Genomic DNA, 25,228 nt, shown 5'->3' on the forward strand with positions numbered 1-25,228 from the left:
CAAGTATTTCGAAGCTGCGCTTGCAATTAACTGGATATTATTTTCAGCGCTATGTTTATGTGTTCTCTTATTTTTGCTCTTCAAATTGTGCTTTTCTGTGTTATCGTGTGAAATATTGTGACAATAATGGCGCGTGAAAAACGTAACACTAGGCTCCAAGTAAACTGAGAAATAATAGTGACGACGAGCGTAGCTTACTAGCACCACTGTGTAATGAATTAACAGACATTCAAAGTAGTAATTTGGTAACTGTGCATAGGGAAATTGAGCGGGCGGCAAATAATGGTGTAGACAGTGAAACAGATAGTGAACAGGGTAGCATTATCGATCGATCGGTCGGCAACAGCTCGCCTCAGGAATCGGGAATGACAGAACACAATATTGCATATACTGTAGACTCAGGCTTTGGGTTCTCACCGTTTTCTCAAATAAGTCAAGACACATTTTCTGCTTGTCAAAATGTGAATGTTGCCGGTGCAAATTCACTGCCGAAAAGCACTGAGGAACATGTTTCAGACACCAGTGCATTGTTATTACAATTAATGCAACAAATGGGACAAAAGCTTCAAAAGTTAGACACAATGGAACAAAATCAGAGACAAACACAGCAAAAGCTTCAAAAGTTAGACACAATGGAACAAAATCTTCAAAAGTTAGACACAATGGAACAAAATCTTCGGAAGTTAGACACCACGCTTGAACAAACACGTGAAGATTTAACTACTGAGTTACATAACATTGAATCGAAATGTCAAAAAGTCTGTAATGACGTAAAAACACAAACTTGTGAGCATTTTCAACCAATTTTTTCGCGGCATGAAAATGCATTACAGAATCACGAAGCAGCCCTAAAAGAACTGCAAACTATTGTTCATGAAAATCATGAGACCTTGCAAGTTATAATTGACTCAGTTGCATCTACCGATTCGGTTACACAACTTGCAAAAACTCATGAAAACTTAAAGGACACAGTAGAGACTCCGAAAATTGGTTCAGAAAGACAGATGGAGGAAATTAGTTCATTATCAGAGAAAGTAGTCGAACTTTTGGATCAGCTAAATAATTTATCTACAAAGGTAGATGATGAGCTGAATGACACAAGACCTGTAGCCTTCACTGACACTGAAGAGTATGAACAAATTAGAAAATTCAAACAAAATCAAAATCAAATCAATACACAGTACAAAAGAGAAATCCGGGAAGTACAAGATCAGTTGGCACAAGTAATACAAGAACTACATATTTCAGAGGACACTCGTGGTCCAACACGGGAAGAGGAACTTAGAAATACGGAAAAGTCACAAAATAATAACACAGGGCATTTCGGAAGTTATGAAAGAAATTGGCAAGGTGCACCGAATTTTGAGATGGAACCGCCGACACGACGTAACAATGACCGATATGCGACTCGCTGACATGATGATTTTGACTATAAGCTGTTTATTACTACACGTAAATTCAAAACATTTAAGAATTCCGGCAACGACATTCATCCACAAGTGTGGCTTCATCAATTCTCTCATTGTTTTCCTCCCAACTGGTCATCAGAGCACAGAAGAGAATTTATGTGTGGCTATTTAGAGAATGAACCAGTTGTAAGAAGCGATCGGTCATTCACGATTGCCACAGTGAAGGAGAATTTTATCATGCCTTCCTCTCAGCATATTGGTCTCAATCTACACAAGACCGAGTAAAACATAGCATCATAATGATGAAACATTTTGAATTCTCCAGTCTTTTGAAATATTTTGAAGACATGTTGCACAAGAATCAATACCTGTCAAACCCATACAGCCCCTCAGAACTCATCCGCATTTGCTTAATCAAATTACCTGAACATTTACGACGTATTATTTTAGCAGGGCGTTGCAAAGACGACACTGAAGCTTTTCAGGGACTCTTACAAGAATTAGAAATTGACACTGACAATCGCGGAACGCGAAAACAGGAACACAACAATTACAGGTCACATCCGTCGCAATTCCGCGATGAAAGAAATAATAACTGGACACAACAAGGCTATTCTCACAACACAAATCGTGACCAAAACAGACACCACCCGTATGACAACCGTTGGCAGAGTAGAAATAATTACAGGAAAAGATCACCTCTCCACGGTAGTGACTATCACAGAGACAATCAGAGAAACAGACAATATGGGAACCAAAATAATTATTATAAAGGGAGACAGAATAACTTTAGATGCAATGGTCCAGCGCGCAGTTACGATTTAGGGAGAAATTCTCCACCACGTGACCAATAAGAAAGAAACTATGGAATCTACCGACATGACGACAGACGATATGATCGTAACGACAGACCTGAATTGCATCAGAACTGGCGGGATTCAAACAGAGCAGGGCCCTCTCGAGGAGGTGAATTTGTAGAAGTTAGGTCCCCAAATCCCAATAACGGCGCGCGCCAACAAAGAGGCAGACAATGACCTGCACCGAAGGCAGCCACGTGCGCCGGCTGGCTCAGAGAAAAATAACATAGACGCTAACCTTGAGAAAAATTTTAGCATTCCTTACCGACAGTACACGTATTTGAGTGATTAAATTGATACATTCTTGCTTGTTAGTTGCACGATTACGTAACGACTATCAGGCTTACATACTTAGAACACATACTGGCACTGCTAATGAGATTTTAATGCAACATTTTGGTTTACTTGAAAATACATTCTGGATTTAAAGTACTTTCTGTGAGATTAAAGATGGCTTAGTATTTGGTTTCTTTGACAGCTACACGATTTTATCACTATGCTACTAATGACTGACAATTTACAATGTTGCTTTTGCGGTGTTTCTGTTTTATATCTGCACAGTTTTTCTGAATTATTCTGGAAAGTAAAACATGTTTTAGTAGTAACTTTTGTGGTATAGCTACAATGAGACAGCCTTTTCCGCAGCACAACAATACGTTACAGCACAGTACTTTCTTCATCACGGCAATAAGTGTAATAACTAAGATATCTATATGCAAAGCAAATCACTTTTGTTTATCATGAGGTAAGTACATTGACTTCTGCAGAACTTAGCTTTCAGAGGACAATAACTACGACACTTCCACAGAGATTATCTTACAACAAGACGCACAGTTTAGCGCTACAGTACACGTATTTGAGTGATTAATTTTCTACTTAAAACATTTATTTTTAAAGATATTTGAAGTACAATGATACAAAGTTTTTCCGCGATACATTTCACTCCATTGCAATAATCTGTAACACCTGAGGGTATTATTACATTAATCCTCAGGGGGGTACACCCCTACTTTGTGTACCATGTGTGTGGCAAGCACAAGGAGCCCTAGCTAATATGGTATTTGCTTATACAACTTTACACATCGGTACCATATTTCTCTAACACACAATTACACAGTTATCTGATCATTTGACTTAGAGAGACAAATATTTATTTTACTACATCAGTGACAGATGTTTACATAATTACACAGTCGGATAACTTCACACTTACGAAATTGTATTTTGTCTGTACTTTGTGAACTGTTCATATTTTTTAGGAACCACTGTGATACTATGAAAGCTTTGAATGATGTATTTGGTATGGGATCATGATTTTAAAGTACGTTTGAGGTAGATGACACTATTGAAATGAGCAGAGAATTTTTTTTAGGTTTTGAAATTATTGGAGGAAGCTACGACGATTTTGAGAATTGACTGAGATGTTATGATATTATTACGATGACGATATGTATTATACTGTTGGGGTATGTTTATGATCAATAAGATGATGATACCGTATATGAGGAATTTGATTATGCTACATATAATATGTATATGTATAATAAGGTAAGGAATAATGAGTGGTGGTTAGGGACTCTGATTTGTGGAAAAGGATGTTGGAAACCAAGAATCGTACTTTAGAATTATGAAATGTGTGTACATATGTGAATGTATCACAATGCCACTGAAATTTTTTTGGACACTGTTGTATTTATAGGATTTTGTTTCTACACATTTGTAACGCAAATTCTCGACCTGTGAAATTTTTTATATGAGACTGCCACTGTAGCGGAAACTGCTGTCGTAAATATTTCGTTAGGAAAGTTAAGTAACCTTCACGTAATGCGTGGTGGGCACCCAGCTGTGTGATAGTTGCCTGGGAAAAAGCCATTAGTGTGTGCCTTTCAGAGGCACAGGTGGAGAGAAAAAAAAAGGGAGGCAATCATCCTCACTATTGACATTCCTTTGTAGAAAGCATCGCAAATACGACACGCTCAAACTTGAAAACATATGATTATACTGTGGAGCTCTTAATTTATGATATTTACTAAAATGCCTAATGAAACGATGAGAAACATTTCACAGCTATTGTCTTGCTAGTTGAGAGAAATGCCATATGGCTTGCTTTATGTATTTATTTACTCATTTTGTTTAATATCTAGTTTCTAGCTGCACTGCAGCATTGGTTAAAATAAAATTTAATAGAGGTACTAATATAGTTATTTTATGCCTACAGATCCAGTCAATAAGAAATTAATGATCTACTTCCAAGAAAACGAGGGCACATAAATAGACATTTCCCTTCACAGGACTTGCATAAATAATTTTTTTACGATTTGGTAACTTATCTGCTAGTGTAAGTTCTCGTGATGCATCACTCTAGTGTTAAGATGTGACATAGGTATTAAACATGGCCATTTTTACTGTAATATTTTTTCTGCTTGAGCTTTGTCATGTTTAGATATAAGTTATTGCATTTGCTGCTGCTTGCTTTGCCAATTTCCATTTTTTTTTTTTTTTTGTCATTGCTGTTTGTGTTAATTGTTCTGTGCTGCTGCACTGCCTCGTCCCTTAGTTTAGCATCTGAGCTCAGTAGATTTAAGTTAGCTTAAGAGGGGGTAGACTATATAAGAGAATGAGTTGCAACGAATTGGAAGAAATGCATTGAGAAGTCATACGAAAAAAGTACAGAAAGCAGGTATAGATAGGACTTTTTGGAAATAATGAAGAAAGAAGGGGGATCTCCGAGAAGTAAAGAAAATTTTGTTTGCAAAATACTGCAGTAAAAGAAACCCTGTCCTTTCCTTGTGTTATCCCACTATGTGTTTGTGTTCCCTTGTGTATTTGTGTTTTTCCTGTCTTTATATGTTTAGCTGATGTTATGTTGTAGAATTTTTCTAATACTATGTTATTTACTTTGTAAAGATGTTTAAACATTATTTGTTCTGTTTTGTTTTAAAGTTCATGTGTGAAGTTGATGTTTCGAAAGTTATTCTGATCTTTTATGTATGTACTCATGTCATAATTCCTGTAACACTGATGTATATGTTATTTCGATTCTTTTGTAAAGCCTGTACTACAAATGTTATCTGTATTGTTATGTTCTTTAATGATGTATTTTGTACCTTTGTAATTGTATTCTTATGTTATAAAATTGTAATTGACACCAGTTCATCATATTATTAACTTGTAAGTTCCATTTCACTGCACACATTTCTGTTGGTCATAGTATATGGACAATATGTGAGAAGTAGGGACTGTTAATGTTTGCACGTGTGTTAATAATTCAGCAAGGGACTGGATAACAGCATTGCTGGTTCTAAGGACAATTCCAAAAACTTTGTGAGTGCACAAGTGGTGGTTATGGACTTGCTATGTTGTCCGCAAGACTCTTCGATGGTGATTGTGCACAGTCGCAGCAGATGGCTGCTGGCCATCTCTACAAGGACTACAGTGGGTCTGCATCTTTGATGACCCACCAATACCATTATTTCTACAAGGACTGCAGTGGGTCTGCACCTCTGGTGGCCCACCAATACCGTAATCTCTACCAGGACTACAGTGGGTCTGCTCTGTGATTACCTACCTACCAATATTCTTCAAAACGTCGAATGACTCTGCTGTGGGTTTGCTCTGATGTGACCCATTACCTGTCTGCATGTCAAGAGTCAGCATTGTCTTTCTGTTGGAAGGACAACACTACTTCTTCAAGACTGCATGGAAATCCACTACTTCCGTGTGCATTTTCTTTTACTGCTCAGACTTTGAGAAAAACACTGCAATTTTACTGTGATGAATGATCAGGACTGTCTTTATGATGGACTGTGAGAAAATTTTAGCTTTTGACCAACATTGTACCAATAAGTGTGTGCATTTGATATCTTTGTTATTGTAATTATGAAAAATTTTATCAAATCATTATTGGCCACTGCTCAAAACAATTTGTAAAATTTTTTGTGGGGTGCATGGGGGCTGTGTAAGTAGGCTGTTTATGTTTTCTTATTGGCAACGTTACGTAGCGCTCTGTATGAAAATCAATGTAAGTAGGCTGTTTATGTTTTCTTATTGGCAACGTTACGTAGCGCTCTGTATGAGAATCACTGGGTGTGCTATGTGCAGTCTGTGGCTAGTTTGCATTGTTGTCTGCCATTGTAGTGTTGGGCTGTTGGCTGTTAACAGCGCGTAGCGTTGCGCAGTTGGAGGTGAGCCGCCAGCAGTGGTGGATATGGGGAGGAAATGGCGGAGTTTTGAAATTTGTAAGACTGGATGTCATGAACTGCTATATATATTATGACTTTTGAACATTATTAAGGTAAATACATTGCTTTTTCTCTATCAAAATCTTTCTTTTGCTAACTGTGCCTATCAGTAGTTTGAATCTTTTATTTAGCTGGCAATAGTGGCGCTCGCTGTATTGCAGTAGTTCGAGTAACGAAGATTTTTGTGAGGTAAGTGATTTGTGAAAGGTATAGTTTAATGTTAGTCAGGGCCATTCTTTTGTAGGGATTATTGAAAGTCAGATTGCGTTGCGCTAAAAATATTGTGTGTCAGTTTAAGCACAGTCATGTATAATTGTTCTAAGGGGACGTTTCACCCCTCATAACGTCATCAATATGTGTTCTCTGAGCCATTTTATACACACAGTCACCATTGGCACGTCTGAAAACGTCTGCACACTTACTCGCTGCACCGTACTTTGACATACACCAACACACCTCTGCGTATGTGGACTGCTGCCAGTCAAACGCACCGCATGGTCATACTCCGAGGTGATTTAAACCCGCAAACCGCCCACCAGAGCGTTGTTTCACCATGTATCAGCATTATCCTTAATTTATGAGCATGAGTGTAGCACGCAGCAGTGTTACACGTTCATTCCGGACCACAGTCATTGCTGTCCGAAACGGAGGAGGTGGTCGCCCACAGTTAGTTACAGCAGCATGTGCCGGCCACATTGTGCAGCAGGCAAGGAGGGACTCGACGTTGACCCATGGCTGGGGAGGGGGGGGGGGGTCTGTTGCAAACACATTTAACAGGACTGCAAAGCACGCCAACTCACGCTCCACAGTGGCGTGACGACTTCATGCTGTGTTCTCTTTTTCCGACGACCAGAACATTGTGTTCCTGTTCCATTGACACCCGCACATCAACAGCACAGTTTACGATCGTACCAAGAGCATAGAGACTGGCCCAACGAGAAATGGCGTCGCTTGCTTTCCTCGGATGAGCGCAGATTGCGTCTGAGTAGTGATTTCGGGCGTATCCTCATATGGCGAAACGTGGAATCACGTAATGCACCCAGGAACATTGGCGAACATGATGGCTTTGGTGGTCCAGATGTTACGGTGTGGGGAGGCATCATGTTCCATGGGCTTCAGTACGACCTCCATCTTTGAGCAGGGTGCACTCACTGGTCAACGTAATTGCGGCACTACTCCCTCTCCGTATGCATCTTTTTAGGGGTGCATTCGGCTCAGACTTCATTTTTATGGACGACAATCAGCGATCGAATCGAACTGCGCCGATGGAGGAGTCCTTGTAACGAGAGGATATTTCGCGAATGAACTGGCCTGCCCGTTCCCCCGGCTTAAATTCTGTGAAGCACTTGCAGAATGCTTTGGGTAGACGTATTACAGGACATGTACGTTCGCCAACGACAGTCCATCAGTTGCCAGCCGCGCTGGTAAAAGAAGGAACGCCCTACCACAAGAACCCCTTACCAACCTTGTGACCAACATGGGAGCACGTTGAACGAGCATGTTTTGCCGTCCGTGGTGATCACACACTCTATTAAGAATCATGTTCCCCTGTTTGTAATCTCAAGGATTCTATCATAACTCGCTATGACTCCAGCGTAATTACTGCCGGTAAATAAAAGTGTCGTTTCAGTTCGTATTATTGCGTATTTTTTTAGTTACCTTCTGTGCTACACTGTAGCACATTTTTTAGATGGAACGATGCCTATTGGCGAACTAAAAGTAGAGTAGAATGAGATTTTCACTCTGCAGCGGAGTGTGCACTGATATGAAACTTCCTGGCAGATTGAAACTGTGTGCACTTGCCCGCGAAAGGCAAAGGTCCCGAGTTCGAGTCTCGGTCCGGCATATAGTTTTAATCTGCCAAGAAGTTTCACAAAAGTAGGGTAAATTAGAATGTTAATGGTGTTTGTTGCCGGATTGTAGAGCGAGCCGTTTACAAGCTATCGTGTTTTGAAAAGTTTCCGCACCGACATATCTTTGTGCCATTGGGATTTACCAATGCAGAAAAAACCGATATGCTCGCGGTGTATGGAAAGTATAAGAAGAATGCATTTCGTTTTTGTACGGTGTATGCCGCAAGATATCCCAACAGACGTCAACCATCTCGGCAGTTATTTATCATGCTTTTCAAGCAGTTACGTGAAAGTGGTTGTGTAACACCTAGCCAACGTAACAGAAGGAAGCGAGTGATGACAAAAGAGAGGGAAATTAATGTTCCTGCTGCAGTTGCAGTTAATCCTCACGTAAACTCCCGCGTCATCACACGAGGAAGTGGCATGAGTCAGCCAAGTCTCCTACTCATTCTCCACCGACATAGTGCACCCCTGTCGCATCTCTCTTCACCAGGAGTTGTATGGAAACGATTATGAGAATCGTGGTAACTAATGTACGTGTGTCGTGTATCGTATTTAGTGATGAAGCCACATTTACCAATCACGGCCAGGAAACCGCTGAAATATCCACTATTGTTCTGTCGAGAATCCCCGTTGGCTTTGTCAATGGAACGTCACTGTCCATGGAGTGTAAACGTGCGGAGTGGGATAGTGAAACATCAGCTCATAGGCCTGTTTGTTTCATAGACGGAACACTGAATGCGCAAAAATATCACAGCCTCCTAACAGCCCATCTTCCACGGATGCTAGAAGACGTTGCTCTGCAGACTAGGAGGAACCCGTAGTACAAACATGATGTCTGCACGAAGTACTATAGAATGCCTTCACGAATTGTTTCCAAATCGTTGGGTTCGACGCAGAGGACCTATACCTTGGCCGGTCCGTACCCCGAATTTGAGGCCTGTAGAATTTTTTTTCTGTGGGGAGAGCTTAAAGACACTGTCTGCAAGTGCATACCAAGTATACCGGGTGATATCAACGACATATTACTGCAGCCTGGTGGGACATCTCCGTTGAAATGCTAGCACGTGTGCAGCAGTCGTTTTATACCAGACTGGAAGCGTCATTTTGATACAGCCTGTGATGGTCAATTGTTTCGTTATTGGCCAGAATCTACAAAACTAATGTATACACTTCTGTTGTTCTTTAGAGTGTGCTAACAGAGGTATATTACAAGTGTCGGTGCGGGAACTTTTCAAAATACGTAAACGACTCACACCAGAATCCTGCAACAAACATCACTGATTTTTTTAAATTTACCCTGCTTTTAGTTCGTTAATGTCAGCAGGCATTGTTCCATTTAGAAAGGGTATGTTCGCACAAAAATATACTTTTTAAGTATTATTGCAATCTGTTTATTGGCTAACAATGCGAGGCCCTGACTACCAATCCATTCTGTGAAAACCGCACATCAATAGCACTTTCCATTTGCGCAATATTTGCGGTGCAAGTTTTAGGTGATTCATGTGTGTGTTTGTGTGTGTGTGTGACACTAGAACACTAGGAGTGTCTTCAGTCACTTGGAATGTAAATAAATGTAGTGTACTGCGTGTTAATCGATGGAAATGAATTCATGTTCAGTTACACAATTGACGATAAATCAGTGGTAACAGTAGTACCTTAAAATCCCTGGTAGTTGAAGCATAGATGTAGATATAGGTGGAAGCACTTCGCACAGATGGTTGTGATTGAGCCCTTTCCAGGAACGTTAGTATACTTCAGTTACTGAGATCGGCAATGGGAGAAGAGGTGTTACTTTGCACTTCGGCATCACCAGCCTATACGCCATCAAATTCACAGACACACGGGAGAACCTCTGGATGCAGTGTTCAGAAGTAGGAGGAGAAAACCTGCAATGACATTGGAAGTTTCAGTAGGTCAACAAGGCACAAAAAGATAAGAAATGAGTTTTCGCATTTGGATATCAGAAAAGACGGTGCGAAACAGAATAATGTCTCGAAATTTATAAAATGTCATTGTTCCCTTATCGCTGACTTATTGAATAAAATATTTTATTGGTTACTATTGGGGAGTTTTCACTACAAGATCCTTATCAAGAGACATAGCAAGAATTATGACTGACATACATGAGGACTTGAACAATGAGAAATAGGTAAATACAAAGTGATAATTACCATGGTTGTACAGCCATGTTTATACAAAAAGAAACAAACTGATACATCATAATAATTAAAACCTGGTAGTTAACGTGATCAAATCTTCTTCTTCTTTTCGATTTGACCCTCTGAGGATCATGGAGATCCGGATCAGCTTCGCTTCGTCCGGTCTTTATCCTTGTCGAATGTTTTCATTCTCATACTTTGCAATATATTCATATGATCACATACAGGCTGAAAAAATCATCGCACACTTTGCTTTTACTATGCGGTTCTAGCAGTGCAAAAATATATTCAACAAAATTTCGTCCTGCGTATATTTTCGGAGGAAAAAAGCTTCGAAGGATGGCTGTTTGGTAGCACTGTAAACGTACGAACGACCACTATCTTCATTCAAGGCACGCTGAAGTTTTTGGTCGAATGTAGCAGATTACCTGGTATGAAAGAACACTCTTAAATGATGTGTCCACAGGGTAATTTTGCTAAATGGTTATAAAAGGCAGGAAATGATCCCTGAGAGGAGAAAGCGCAAAGAATGTCAGGTGCACGTATGGCCGGAAATGCGTTCCAAGGGAGGTACATCCACTTGAAGATGGATATAAAAGATCTTTGGCAGCGTAGGTTTCTGTGATTGAAGACACACATGAGAACACATCAGGTTTGTGTGAATGTTCTGTCAGTACCATTGTTTTACAGGTACAGTGACGACGAACCGTCAGCAGCAGTTCAACTTCGACGTATGGGCACATACGTTCAGAGACGCTGTTTCATTGTATCAGCATATACAATGTAGTATCTGTGAGGCAATTGTTTGTGGACAGTAACATTTCTAAAATGAATTTGCCTGCCTAGAGGCCCTACGTGAACCCAAGTGAACACCTTTTCGCTTAGACAGAGCGTCGAGTCGCTCCTGACCCAGCGTCCGAGACATCACTACCTTCTTTAGTTTCGGCTCTTGAGGAGAAATGGCCTGTCATTCTTCCAGAGAAGTTTAGACGCCTCATTGGAAGTGTCCCCAGCAGAGTTCTAGCCATCATAAAGTCTACGGATGGACCTGTTCCGTATTGGTGTCCACTAGCAGGTAACCATATGCTTTTGATCAGATAGTGTACGCCATTCACATATCTAGCATTACTATGATCTTTCAAATGGTTCAAATGGCTCTGAGCACTATGGGACTTAACATCTGTGGTCATCAGTCCCCTAGAACTTAGAACTACTTAAACCTAACTAACCTAAGGACATCACACACAGCCATGCCCGAGGCAGGATTCGATCCTGCGACCGTAGCAGTCGCGCGGTTCCGGACTGAGCGCCTAGAACCGCTAGACCACCGAGGCCGGCTTACTATGATCTTTCAATTCATTTAATTGACTGTATAGTCACCGGCTGGGGCAGCTCGGTGGTTAGCACACACGATTCGGTTTCGGGAGGACGACGGTTCAGATCCGCTTCTGGACATCCAAATCTAGGCATTCGGCGATTTCCCTAAATCTCTTAACCCAAATGCCGGGACGGTTGCTTTGAAAAGGCACGGCTACTTTCCCTCTCCATCCTTCCCTAATCCGAGTTCGCGCTCCGTCCGTAGTGACCTCGATGTCGACGGGACGTGAAGCACTAACCCCCTCCTCCCCTGTATAGTCGTCTTGCTTATCTCTTTGTACGTATATGCTTCACCTTGTTTATATCCACATACGTGCCTATTGCTGTGTTTGTTAAGACACTTGATAATGCCAATTTACTTGAAATCAGTCAATAATGGCCAGTGAAATATTTTGTTCAAAAAACAGACAGCATCAACGGTGCCGTGGGCCATTTATTCGATGTTTAATGGGTGTTTAAGTAAAGTGAAGGAATGGATACATTCTAAATACCATTTTCACAAATTGTATTTTAATGCGTGTTTGCTATCCTTATGCGTAAGCATAATATGATTAGCAAATGTCCAAGCGTTACTCCTAGCAAGTTGCTAAAGATTCTTTCCGCTTCATTTAAAATTCTTATGATACAAGGAAATTGGATCGAAAACATTCACGGAAAGGCAGTCCAGATTTTACTGGTATGTTAAATTATAATGACACGAACAGCTGAACCTGCCAGTTACTGTATTTTCTCAAGTTTCGACAACGGCGAATAGGGAAGTAGCGTTTACGTCGTCGTCCACTGCAGTGATATAAAAGTTGCGTCTTCGAAAAAGCTACAATATGCCTGGCTTTTAACGGAATCGGATGTACGGTAATACGTGCATTTCACTCTGCTGTAAAGAGAAATCAGGTCAAGACACGAAATAAAACATTCCTGCTCGAAGTAGCGCTGAAATTCGCCAGACTCGTTAGCCACATCATCGACAAATATTTCTCGTAACTCCGTTGCTAGATGACAGATTTCCGATAAGCAATTTATTTTCAGTGCGGTGTGTATCAACCACACAAAGCCCACCACAGCAAATCTATTTGCATATTTTTAATGCGGTTTTCGCTTTGTCGGTGTATATATCGCATTACGCTCACGGGTATTGAAATTCACAGACTGCTACTTTCCGACAGTGTGTCCATTTGGCTAGTTGCAACTTCATATGTGATATGTTTCTGCAACCGCAGGCCAGTAAAATCTCATCACACTCACATCAGGGTGTGAGTTCGCGCAGTGGTTCAGCCAATGGACTCTTAGTCAGGAATAGCAGATCCAGATTCATGTATTCCGTGGATTCCTTAGCTCGCTTCAGGCAAGCGCCGGAATGGTTCGCGTACAAAGGACACATCTTTCCTCCACCTTTTAAAAAATGTGAAAGCCGTATGGCGTTGTTGGCTGGGATATCCCACGGGATGGGTTGAGGCCCCTAACGGAAACGGTATTCTTCCTCCACGCATATCGGCCCTTTTCCTTCGTGACAGGTGAGAACTGTGTCGTATATGCATATGGAGGTCAGGTGAGTGTGATGGCTGTGTGGTAGTTAGTGTTGTATGCCACAACATAGTCTACTCCCATCCAACAGTAATCACCAAGAGGGCCGCCGAGCTTATGTCCCCATCTGATAGGACGATCACTATCATATGTTCTCAGTTCACGAGAATTTGCAGAGAGGTTTTAAATTCAATCCAGGAGACGGGTGCAAATACTGGCAGTGAAAATTTGTCACCACCACAATTCGAACCGGCCTCCCTCTGAGTCGAGCGCCACCGCAGAGGCGTGCATTAGCGATTTTTTTAGTACTTTTTTTGCATTTTGGTCATTTTATTCTCGCCGTTTTGGCGGGAAGGACGTTACGTGACGTCCCTTCAATTTCAGCACTGAACATTTCACTCCATTTTTACACAGAAACGCCACAGAAATTGGTATAAGCATGCATATTCAAATACAGAGATATGAAAACAGGCAGAATACAGCGCTGCGGTCGGCAACGTCTAAAACAACAAATGTCTAGCGCAGTCAGTAGACCTATTACTGCTGCTAAAATGGCAGATTATCAAGATTTAAGTGAGTTTGAACGTGGTATTACAGTCGGCGCACGAGGGATGGGACACAGTACCTCCGATGCAGCTATGAAGTGAGGATCTACCCGTACGACCATTTCAAGAGTGTACCGTGAATATCAGGAATCTGGTAAAGCAACAAATCTCCGACATCGCTGCGACCGGAAAAAAATCCTGCAAGAACAGGACCAACGATGACTGAAAAGAGTCGTTCAACGTGCAGCCCTTTCGCAAATTGCTGCAGATTTCAATGCTGGGCAATCAACAAACGTCAGCGTGTGAACCATTCAACGAAACATCATCGATGTGGGATTTCGGAGCCGAAGGCTCGCTCGTGTACCCTTGGCGACTGCATGACACAAAGCTTTACGCCTCGCCTGGGTGCATCAACACCGACACTGGACTGTTGATGACTGGAAACATGTTGTCTGTTCGGACGAGTCTCGTTTCAAATTGTATCGAGCTCATGGTCATCTATGGATATGGAGACAACTTCATGAATCCATGGTCCCTGCATGTCAGCAAGGGGCTGTTCAGGCTGGTGGAGGCTCTGTAATGGAGTGGGGTGTGTGCGGTTGGAGTGATACGGGGCCCCTGATACGTCTAGATACGACTCTAACACGTGACACGTACGTGAGCATCCTGTCTGATCATCTGCATCCATTCATGTCCATCCTGAATTCCGACGGACTTGGGCAATTCCAGCAGGACAATGCGATACCCCACACGTCCAGAATTGCTACATAGTGACTCCAGGAACATTCTTCTGAGTTTATACACTTCCGCTGGCCACCAAACTCCTCAGACATGAACATCCTGAATCATATCTGGGATGCCCTGCAACGTTCTGTTCAGAAGAGATCTCCATCCCCCCCCCCCCCCCCCCGTCCACCCGTGTCCTTACAGATTTATGGGCAGCACTGCAGGATTAATAGTGTCAGTGCCCTCCAGCACTACTTCAGAAATTAGTCGAGTCCATGCCACGTCGTGTTGCGGCGCTTCTTCGAGCTCGCGGGGGAGCTACACGATATTAGCAGGTGTACCCGCTTCTTTGGCTCTTCAGTGTATATTACACAGGGAAAGCAGCCCTCTGATCGAACACACTGAGCCACCATGTAGGATGCTAAACTTTTCCTCCGGCCACAGCCGCTCGGTTTGGCCTCCGATGGCGCGGGCTCGTCCGCACAAGCAAGCTCCGCTGTAAACGGAAATAATGTGACAGCGAACGAAATTGGAAATTTGTCGTAAGGTCTTATGGGACCAAACTGCTAAGGTCACCGGTTTCTAAGCTTACGCTTAATCTAACTTAAGGGGATACGGAATCGGATTTTGGGTTAAAAAATCGAATTTTTTTTTATTGGCGTATTATATTCTGCCATGTTTCCTCTTTAAAATGACGTATCATACATAGCTCTACTACAATTATAACTATTTTATTTTTATATATTTGTGAGATCGGGTATTGCGCTTTAGTTATACACGTCTCTCGTGGCTGACCATGAACTTTTTGGCAGTACCTTTAAAGTGACATGAATTCAAATATCCCGGTTTCCAGCGACTATTTATACACTAGTTGCCCGAAAATGTTTCTCTCTGGTTTCCTCAAGTTACTCTTTGACTTTGTGGCGGGACTGTTTTGTAAACAGTGTGATATAAGAAAGTAGTTGTTGTTGAGTTATTTCGTATTTAGTGCTTCATTTTTCGCAGTGAAAATGCCTAGAGCTAAAGCAAAAGTATTTAAAAAGCGTGTGAACTGGCAAAAGAAAAGAAATAATGATTCATTAGCAAAGCAAAGCAGTTCATCATCATCACTGTTGGAAAATGTGAATCCACTTATTACTGATTTGCCGAACGAACTTACACCAAATGAAAACAGTGCTTCTCATAAAAAACTAAGAGATTTGGAAGAGAAATATAATTTACTTGATAGAGGGAATGAAGTTTTTGAACTCATTGATACGAATATATTGTGTGAAGCTCTTGAAAACAGTTTGTGCTGCAAAAAATGTCATGGAAACGTTTCTCTGAAAGTAGAATCCCATGTTGGCCTGGCTGCCCAGTTTAATTTAATATGCAGTGTTTGTAAATACAGCTGTAAGTTTCCAAGTTCGGTTTCAGTAACTGTAAATAATGGATACAAGAAAACTGAACTTTATAGTGTAAATATTAGGTTAGTTTATGGATTGCGAGCAATTGATAAGGGCAAAGCAGCTGGTGATATGCTATGTGGTGTTCTAAATCTTCCAAGTGCACCTTCAAAGTTTGAAGCTTACAATTATGTACTAGGATCTGCAGTTGAAGATGTAGCACAGAAGTCAATGCAGGTTGCTGTGGAAGAAGCAGTGGAAGAAAATGACGGCAGTCGTGACCTCACAGTGGCGTTTGATGGCACGTGGCAGAAAAGGGGCCACACCTCCAACAATGGTGTTGTAACAGCAACTAGTGTTGATACTGGCAAGGTTATTGATGTTGCAATAATGTCTAAATACTGTAGGTGCACAGGCAGGCTGAAAAATGAACACAGTGATGACTGTATTGCTAATTATTATGGTAGTAGTGGTGGCATGGAGGTTGCTGGGGTGAAGAAAATTTTTCATCGCTCTTCACAGTGGTATAATGTTCGCTATGTCAAATATCTGGGAGATGGTGACTCTAAAGCATTCAAAGAAGTTTTGGAAAGCAAACCATATGGGAACAGTGTAAATATAAGCAAACTTGAATGTATAGGACATGTGCAGAAGAGAATGGGTGCCAGGCTGAGAAGGTTAAAATCAGTTATGAAAGGGAAAAAACTAGATGATGGGAAAACCTTGGATGGCAGAGGAAGATTGACTGATTCCATAATAGACCACATTCAGAACTGCTATGGCCTTGCAATCAGGCAAAATACAGGCAATCTTGAAGAAATGAGGAGAGCTATATGGGCTTTATATTTCCACACCGCATCCACGGATGAGCATCCACAACATGGTTTGTGCCCCAAAGGTGAAAACAGCTGGTGTAAATACAATAGGGGACTAACAACAGGAGAGAAATACATTCACCACCACAGTCTACCATCAGCCATCATGGCAGAAATAAAGCCCATTTTCAGAGATCTGGCTGACAGAAGTCTTCTGATGAAATGTCTTCACGGAAAAACGCAGAACCCCAACGAGTGCTTGAATAGTGTGATATGGCATCGTCTCCCAAAAACAGTGTTTGTCGGAATTAATACACTACATTTTGGTGTGTATGATGCTGTGGCAACCTTCAATCTTGGAAATATAACTAAATGCCAGGTCCTTCAAAAGTTGGGTATGTGTGTTGGTTCCCGTACGGTACGTGCTATGTTCTTTTTAGATCAGCACAGACTAAGGCATGCTGATAATATAATCAAGACATTAGTGAAAAAAGCAAGACAGGTGCAGAGGGGTGCCAAAAGAAGACTTGAAGATGATTATGAAGACTGTGAAGGGGGTATTAGCTACGGATCAGGAATGTTTTAATCTTCTTTCTCCGTTTCCCGTAAGTTTACTTTTTACTTCATCTAGGAACATTATCTCAGGTACTGGTCAACCTAGAAGTCTGAAATTTTTATGACGTAGTGACATAGGTCCCTATTACATACTGAAACAACGATTTTTTAATTACTTGATTTACAAAAGACTTAGGGGTGATAGTCTAGTAAAAAGCGATGGAAAAAATTTACTTAAAAATAAATGTACAATATCTCTGTAAGAAAATACTTTGACAATAAACTGTTGTTTCAGTATTGTTGTAACATATGAATGCACATACAGTAAAATTTTTACCTCTCTGTCTCCAGTAGTTTGTGAGAAAATGTTCCCTATAGTAGGCATATATTAACATTGCGGGGATAGGTGATTCCGTATCCCCTTAAACTAACATACACAAAGGACAAGACACACACCCATGCCTGAGGGAGGACTCGAACCTCCGACGGGGGGAGCCGAGCGGACCGTGACAACACGCCTTAGATCGCGCGGCTACCCCGCGCGGCTGACAGCGAACGGAAGCATTAGAAGTACAGTACATATTTCCCATTCTTCTTCCGGATGCGGACTCTGGACCGGCGGTGACTAAGAAAAACGCATTTCTGTGATTGTCATATTTCAACTGATAAAGTAGTGTGAGACAAATGGAAACTTATAAGTACAAATTGTAACACCGGAGCAGAAGTAAGAAGTAAGTGCATACAGAATACAATAAAAATGACAGAATTATAGGCTGTGCTACGAAAAGTGGCAACCAGGAAGCGACAACATAAACACTGAATTGATCGAATATGTCTCCTCTTATAAAATCTAGCTTCGATCTCTTCATCAACAAATGCTGAAATTCCGAACAGCTGGAAATTAGCCATAGTGACATATATATATACTGAAGAAAGGCGATAGGAAGCACTGTGAGAATTATAGCGACATTTCTTTATTCTAACTGGATATAAAATACTTTCGAGGACAGTAACACAAAGACACGCAGTAATTTTAGGAAATATTTTCTTGGACGCGCAGACTGGCTCCAGTAAGAGTAAGTGCAACTCAGACAACAAAAAAAATGGTTCAAATGGCTCTGAGCACTATGGGACTTAACAGCTGAGGTCGTCAGGCCCCCAGAACTTACAACTACTTAAACCTAAATAACCTAAGGACATCACACACATCCATGCCCGAGGCAGGATTCGAACCTGCGACCGTAGCGGTCGCGCGGTTCCAGACTGTAGCTCCTAGAACCACTCGGTCACTCCGGCCGGCGCTCAGACAACACATTTGTCACCAGACGTATAATGTAAAAGTATGTAGAATTCACCTGAGAAACACAACTCTCTTTATTGACTATATAAAGCCTTGACAACGTAAAAAGCAGAATGTTGTGATAAATACGAGACAAAAGGAGCATACTACACTACTTATTAAGCGTCAGCCAACAAATGTTCCAAGACTCAAAAATTGCCGGTGCCAGAAACGAGAATGTTACAAAAATTTAGGCTTGCCACAAGGATGTGGTTCGTTTGCGATACTTTTTAATACCTATGTTGATGAAATATTCAGAAAACGGATAAAAGGAACGGAGTTTTACACCCATAACTTTAACGAAGTCATGGCTTTTAAAAGTAAAGCCCCAGTCCCAAACAAGATAGTAATTAAGGACTAGAAAATAGAGACAATTAATGAATTCAGCTTATTGGAAAACACCATGTTCTTCACTAATGAAAAAGATAAACCAAAAACAAAAAATTGAAAGATTCAGTCATATAAATGAGACCTTTGTTAAGGGACAGTTTTTCTCAAAAGTGCTCCATAACCTAATTAATAACCCACTATTCAAAATAGGTTACCAAGTCAATTCGAACTACAAGTGACGCATGAAAGTATGAATGTAACTGAAATAAACAGCAATGACAGTGAATTTAATAAGTACTTCATTTCTACACGGTGGGGATATCTATGTGTAATTTCTCTTTGAGCCGACTCCGCTGGCTGACTGTGAGAATGCAAGGGATGCAAAGGCAGAACAGCAACCGGATCGTAAAACTGTTTTCCGCTAACAGGCGTAAACCCCAGCAGGTATGCACCTGGCAACAGGAGCTCTTTGGGACGGAGCGTGGCATGCCACTGACGGCCATACAGGCGGCAGGAAGCGGAACTCGGCAAACTGCAAACTCGCGTTGTGAGAAGCAGCGAATAGAACACTTTCTAAAAAGATGCAGGGGTATGAGAGCTAGAGGAAGAGGAAGAGGATTTCTGATTTCTGCTTCCTGCCCCACTCTAAGAGAGAAATGTGTGTTAGTGGTTAATCACAGCGGTTTCTTCAAGAGGAGGGAGAGTGCTAATATTTATATGAATTGCTGACAGGATGGTACTTCATAGGTCTACAGCAACTGTCTAACGAGAGTCTGGTGCTGAAAGAACCAGCAATATTTTGAAAAGGAGAGCATATGCATACTTGGTTCTAGAGCTCCGGGGGAAGAGCGTTCATCTTAGAGCTACAGGCAGGGAATACTTACGGCTGCGTTCACACTGCCGGCTGGGCCGGGCCGGGCTGACACGTACTGGCTCGGCTCGTGCCTAGCCAGCTCAGGCCGACGAGTAGTGCATTCACATTGCGCGCCGCGCCGAGCCGGGACGGCGAAATGGGGGAAAATCCACTTCTCCGATTTTCATGTTTTAAAAATTCTTAGCGGTATATAAGACTTCGCCACATCGTTTTATGAACTTATTTTTTCCTTAAAAGCGTTACTTACGTCGTGAAAAAAGAAAAAGTCTACTTTTCGTTTCGCGTGATTTCTTAGTTTCGTAACGCTTCCCAACCGATTTTGAAGAAAGTATGCTGCTAAAGAATCTGATTTTTGTACACGTGGTAGTGCAACATCTTAGCTTCGTATTGAATCATTTATCTTTCCATATTTCTTAACAGTCATTGTGAGATGATGCTATTTGTCAACGTTGTGCACTTGATTTACAAATCTTGTAGTGAAAAAGTTAAGTAGCGGTTAGCTTACTGTTAGATCCGTATTAGACCATACATTGTTGGGAATGAAATGTAGCTAAAAGTACCAAAAAGTTTTTGAAATGATAATGATACTGATATCTGTCTCTGGTCTCAAGTAATGCGAGCTATTCAGTGGCGTCAGTGCCGCGTCCGCAAGCCACGGAGTTCGCGCGGTTACAGCTTGATTTAGTGTAGTCATATAATGCAGGACAGAAAAAAACTAATTACTGGTGATCAGCTCAGACCTAGTGCCGGTCCCTCGTATTATTTTAATGGTCTCATTCTCTGGATAAATCCAAATGTATAAGAATTTTTCCCTCGGCTACTGGACAATCATCTGCTATGCTTTTATAATTGGCCACACGTTGCATCACAAAAGACAAACAATTATTTGTCATCAACATCCTACAATTAGTAGGATGTACATTTCGTATTTCGAACTAAAAGATAACTGAAGCGCAATTCTGTAGTCTCGTTGTCTACTTTGACAGAAAAAATAATGGAGAGTTACTGAAACTACTGTAGATCGGCACAGATGTGCGTTTCATTGTTCTTCATTGTTTTTTTTTTTCTTCCTTGGCGGTCTGCGCTGCACTGTCAAGGTAATCCCCACTCTTTGGCTAAATGGCTGGCGGGAGGCCAAATAAATAAATTTAAAAAGATTTCCACCCTTCGACAGCTGACAAGCAAGTCAGTAGAAAACGCAGCTGCAGTCAACAGTTGCTCGCCTTTAGCTGGTCTGTGCTGTCGTGTAGAACAATGTCTTCACTCTTTTATTGGTATTGTTTTGACTCTGCAGTAACTCGTCGAGTTTTGAAGTACAGAAGAACTAGGAGGTTATGGATTCATCCCATGAATAGCGACAGACATTTAGGAGAGTTTTTTTCTTTATATGAAGAGCTTAAAAACTATCCTTAAAAAATTTTATTCAAATTACAGAACGAATCATAATACATTTCAGTATGTGCTGCAGAACATTCAAGACAAAATTTCTAAACAGAACACAAATTTTCGCAGAAGTATAACAGCAGAAGAAAAATTGTGTATAACGATAAGGTAAGTTTCGTTAGTACACACTTTTTGGCTCGCAGTAGAACTTTGTACAGCATTCACTACCTCCAGTTAATTGTAGTCATGCTTTTGTATTTTAAATTTCACAGTCGCTTACCCTTACCTCTGAGGGGAAGAGAGTTTATGGGACTCCTGAGAATCATTAGGAAGTAATTAGCTTCGTCATTTTGGGTAATGTCTTGCTGTGCCTTCAACGAAGAATCGCAGAAATACTCCTTCAGAATTTTGTAACTTTTTTCATCTTTTTTCTTCATGATGCAGCGCTTGGCAGTGGTGATGGTTCATCATGTGGAGCCACTGATGACCTCACAGAACGAAATGTACATCATACTAATTGTAGGATATTGATGACAAATAATTGTTTGTCTTTTGTGATGCAACGTGTGGCCAATTATAAAAGCATAGCAGATGAATTGTCCAGTAGCCGAGGGAAAAAATCTTATACATTTGGATTTATCTAGAGAATGAGACCATTAAAATAATAAGAGGTGCCGGCACTAGGTCTGCGCTGATCACTAGTAATCAGTTTTTTTCTGTCCTGCATTATATGACTACACTAAATCAAGCTGTAACCGCGCGAACTCCGTGGCTTGCGGACGCGGCACTGACGCCACTGAATAGCTCGCATTACTTGAGACCAGAGACAGATATCAGTATCATTATCATTTCAAAAACTTTTTGGTACTTTTAGCTACATTTCATTCCCAACAATGTATGGTCTAATACGGATCTAACAGTAAGCTAACCGCTACTTAACTTTTTCACTACAAGATTTGTAAATCAAGTGCACAACGTTGACAAATAGCATCATCTCACAATGACTGTTAAGAAATATGGAAAGATAAATGATTCAATACGAAGCTAAGATGTTGCACTACCACGTGTACAAAAATCAGATTCTTTAGCAGCATACTTTCTTCAAAATCGGTTGGGAAGCGTTACGAAACTAAGAAATCACGCGAAACGAAAAGTAGACTTTTTCTTTTTTCACGATGTAAGTAACGCTTTTAAGGAAAAAATAAGTTCATAAAACGATGTGGCGAAGTCTTATATACCGCTAAGAATTTTTAAAACATGATAATCGGAGAAGTGGATTTTCCCCCATTTCGCCGTCCCGGCTCGGCGCGGCGCGCAATGTGAATGCACTACTCGTCGGCCTAAGCTGACTAGGCACGAGCCGAACCAGTACGCGTCAGCCCGGCTCGGCCCAGCCGGCAGTGTGAACGCGGCCTAGTCTTCGTCTGCGCTCCCAGCAGACAGTGCTTTACCTGACGGTCATTTGGAGAAACTGCCTCAGAGCCGATCACTGATGCTGGGGCCGAACATTTAACTTTCAGGCGCCACTGCAGCCACGCTCTGCATTTGAGTTTCAGAACGATGGTAAGCATGTGCAGCATTTGCACATGGCGTGAGGAGCAGACACAGTCATTTTACTTGTTTAGAGTTAGGATTTAGTTTTTCTGTAATAATTAGTGCACTCAGCTAGTAGAACTCAACATGCACTTAGCCAGGGAACTGGTGTTCATATGTACTTTTCTGGGTCTTTCGTTTAATCTGTCAACTAATTCAGCAATCACGGGCAGTTTGCAAGGACACAGCTAATATGTCACTATTATACTTTCCTTTCAAATTCCTTCCATCTATGCCAAGATGTTATAGAATATGTTTAGTAATTCATTTGAACCTGTGTATTAAAAACGGAAAAAATGACGACACTTCTATAATACTATGTATTCAATGTTGAGATTCAAGTACATGTGCTTTACCAATAAACAGGACTTAATTGTGACCTTTTGTTTGATTCCGGTCGTAGATTACATCCTACTCATTATGTCTCTGTGAGTGTGATACCCATATTTAGTTTACGATTGGGTCACTCCGTTTTAAATTCAGATGTCTCATGTAACTGTCCGTTGCACAACCTTTACTTATTCACGTGATCTTACGGGGAGCTATAGATTCACTCCAAGGGTCTCTGGGTTCAGGTCCGAGTAGCATTACAGGGATATGAATAAAGCTCAACTGTTAACTCACTCCATGCACAGAGCAGTGAATAAAAATGTGAGGAAAGAAATCCTAACAAATTTCTACAAAACAGTGGAGATACCATCTATTACTCCTGGCAGCGAGGCTTGGACAACAGCAGCTGGAAATGAACGAAGAATACAAGCTGCGAAAATGACTTTTTTAAGAACACTTGGCTATAAACTGTTTGATATGACAAGGAATACAACAATCAGACAAGAACTAGGACTCAAAAGCATAAATGAACAGATCGAGGTGTACATAAATAAATGAAGTGATCATGTCCAAAATAATCATGAACTGTCGACCAGCAGGGTAACAATCAATAGGTAGGTGAGAAAAGAGGTGGAGAGATAAAATTGAAACTAACCACAAGTAATAGATTCACTGTAGAAGAGGACGTAACAGGTAAATAGCTAATGTTTGAAGAAGAAGAAGAAATGATTGTGTGTTATTACAGGGCTATTACAAATGATTGAAGCGATTTCATAAATTCACTGTAGCTCCATTCATTGACATATGGTCACGACACACTACAGATACGTAGAAAAACTAATGAAGTTTTGTTCGGCTGAAGCCGCACTTCAGGTTTCTGCCGCCAGAGCGCTCGAGAGCGCAGTGAGACAAAATGGCGACAGGAGCCGAGAAAGCGTATGTCGTGCTTGAAATGCACTCACATCAGTCAGTCGTAACAGTGCAACGACACTTCAGGACGAAGTTCAACAAAGATCCACCAACTGCTAACTCCATACGGCGATGGTATGCGCAGTTTAAAGCTTCTGGATGCCTCTGTGAGGGGAAATCAACGGGTCGGCCTGCAGTGAGCGAAGAAACGGTTGAACGCGTGCGGGCAAGTTTCACGCGTAGCCCGCGGAAGTCGACGAATAAAGCAAGCAGGGAGCTAAACGTACCACAGCCGACGGTTTGGAAAATCTTACGGAAAAGGCTAAAGCAGAAGCCTTACCGTTTACAATTGCTACAAGCCCTGACACCCGATGACAAAGTCAAACGCTTTGAATTTTCGGCGCGGTGGAGATCATGATCAGCAATTCATGTCATGGCCTCCACGCTCTCCCAACTTAACCCCATGCGATTTCTTTCTGTGGGGTTATGTGAAAGATTCAGTGTTTAAACCTCCTCTACCAAGAAACGTGCCAGAACTGCGAGCTCGCATCAACGATGCTTTCGAACTCATTGATGGGGACATGCTGCGCCGAGTGTGGGAGGAACTTGATTATCGGCTTGATGTCTGCCGAATCACTAAAGGGGCACATATCGAACATTTGTGAATGGCTAAACAATCTGTTTGGGTTTTTGTATGTGTGTGCAAAGCGTTGTGAAAATATCTCAAATAATAAAGTTATTGTAGAGCTGTGAAATCGCTTCAATCATTTGTAATAACCCTGTACTTTTCACATGTTTCGTTGCTGTAGCACAGAAACAGTGCGTCTTTAGCGATCAATCCCTCCACAAAATAATTTTATTCTGTACCCACTACAAGTTGTGAAAGTATGTAAAAGGAAATTGAAAATTCCCCGTACCATTGCATTGTACAGTGGGTGCAAAATGAAACTGGCCAGGAAGTGTTTTCGCTATTTCGCGACAATGCAATGTAAAAAGTACCGGGCACGGTGGTACAATGGTAAGA

This window comes from Schistocerca americana, chromosome X (assembly GCF_021461395.2).
Source record: "Schistocerca americana isolate TAMUIC-IGC-003095 chromosome X, iqSchAmer2.1, whole genome shotgun sequence".
Taxonomy (NCBI): Eukaryota; Metazoa; Arthropoda; class Insecta; order Orthoptera; family Acrididae; genus Schistocerca; species Schistocerca americana.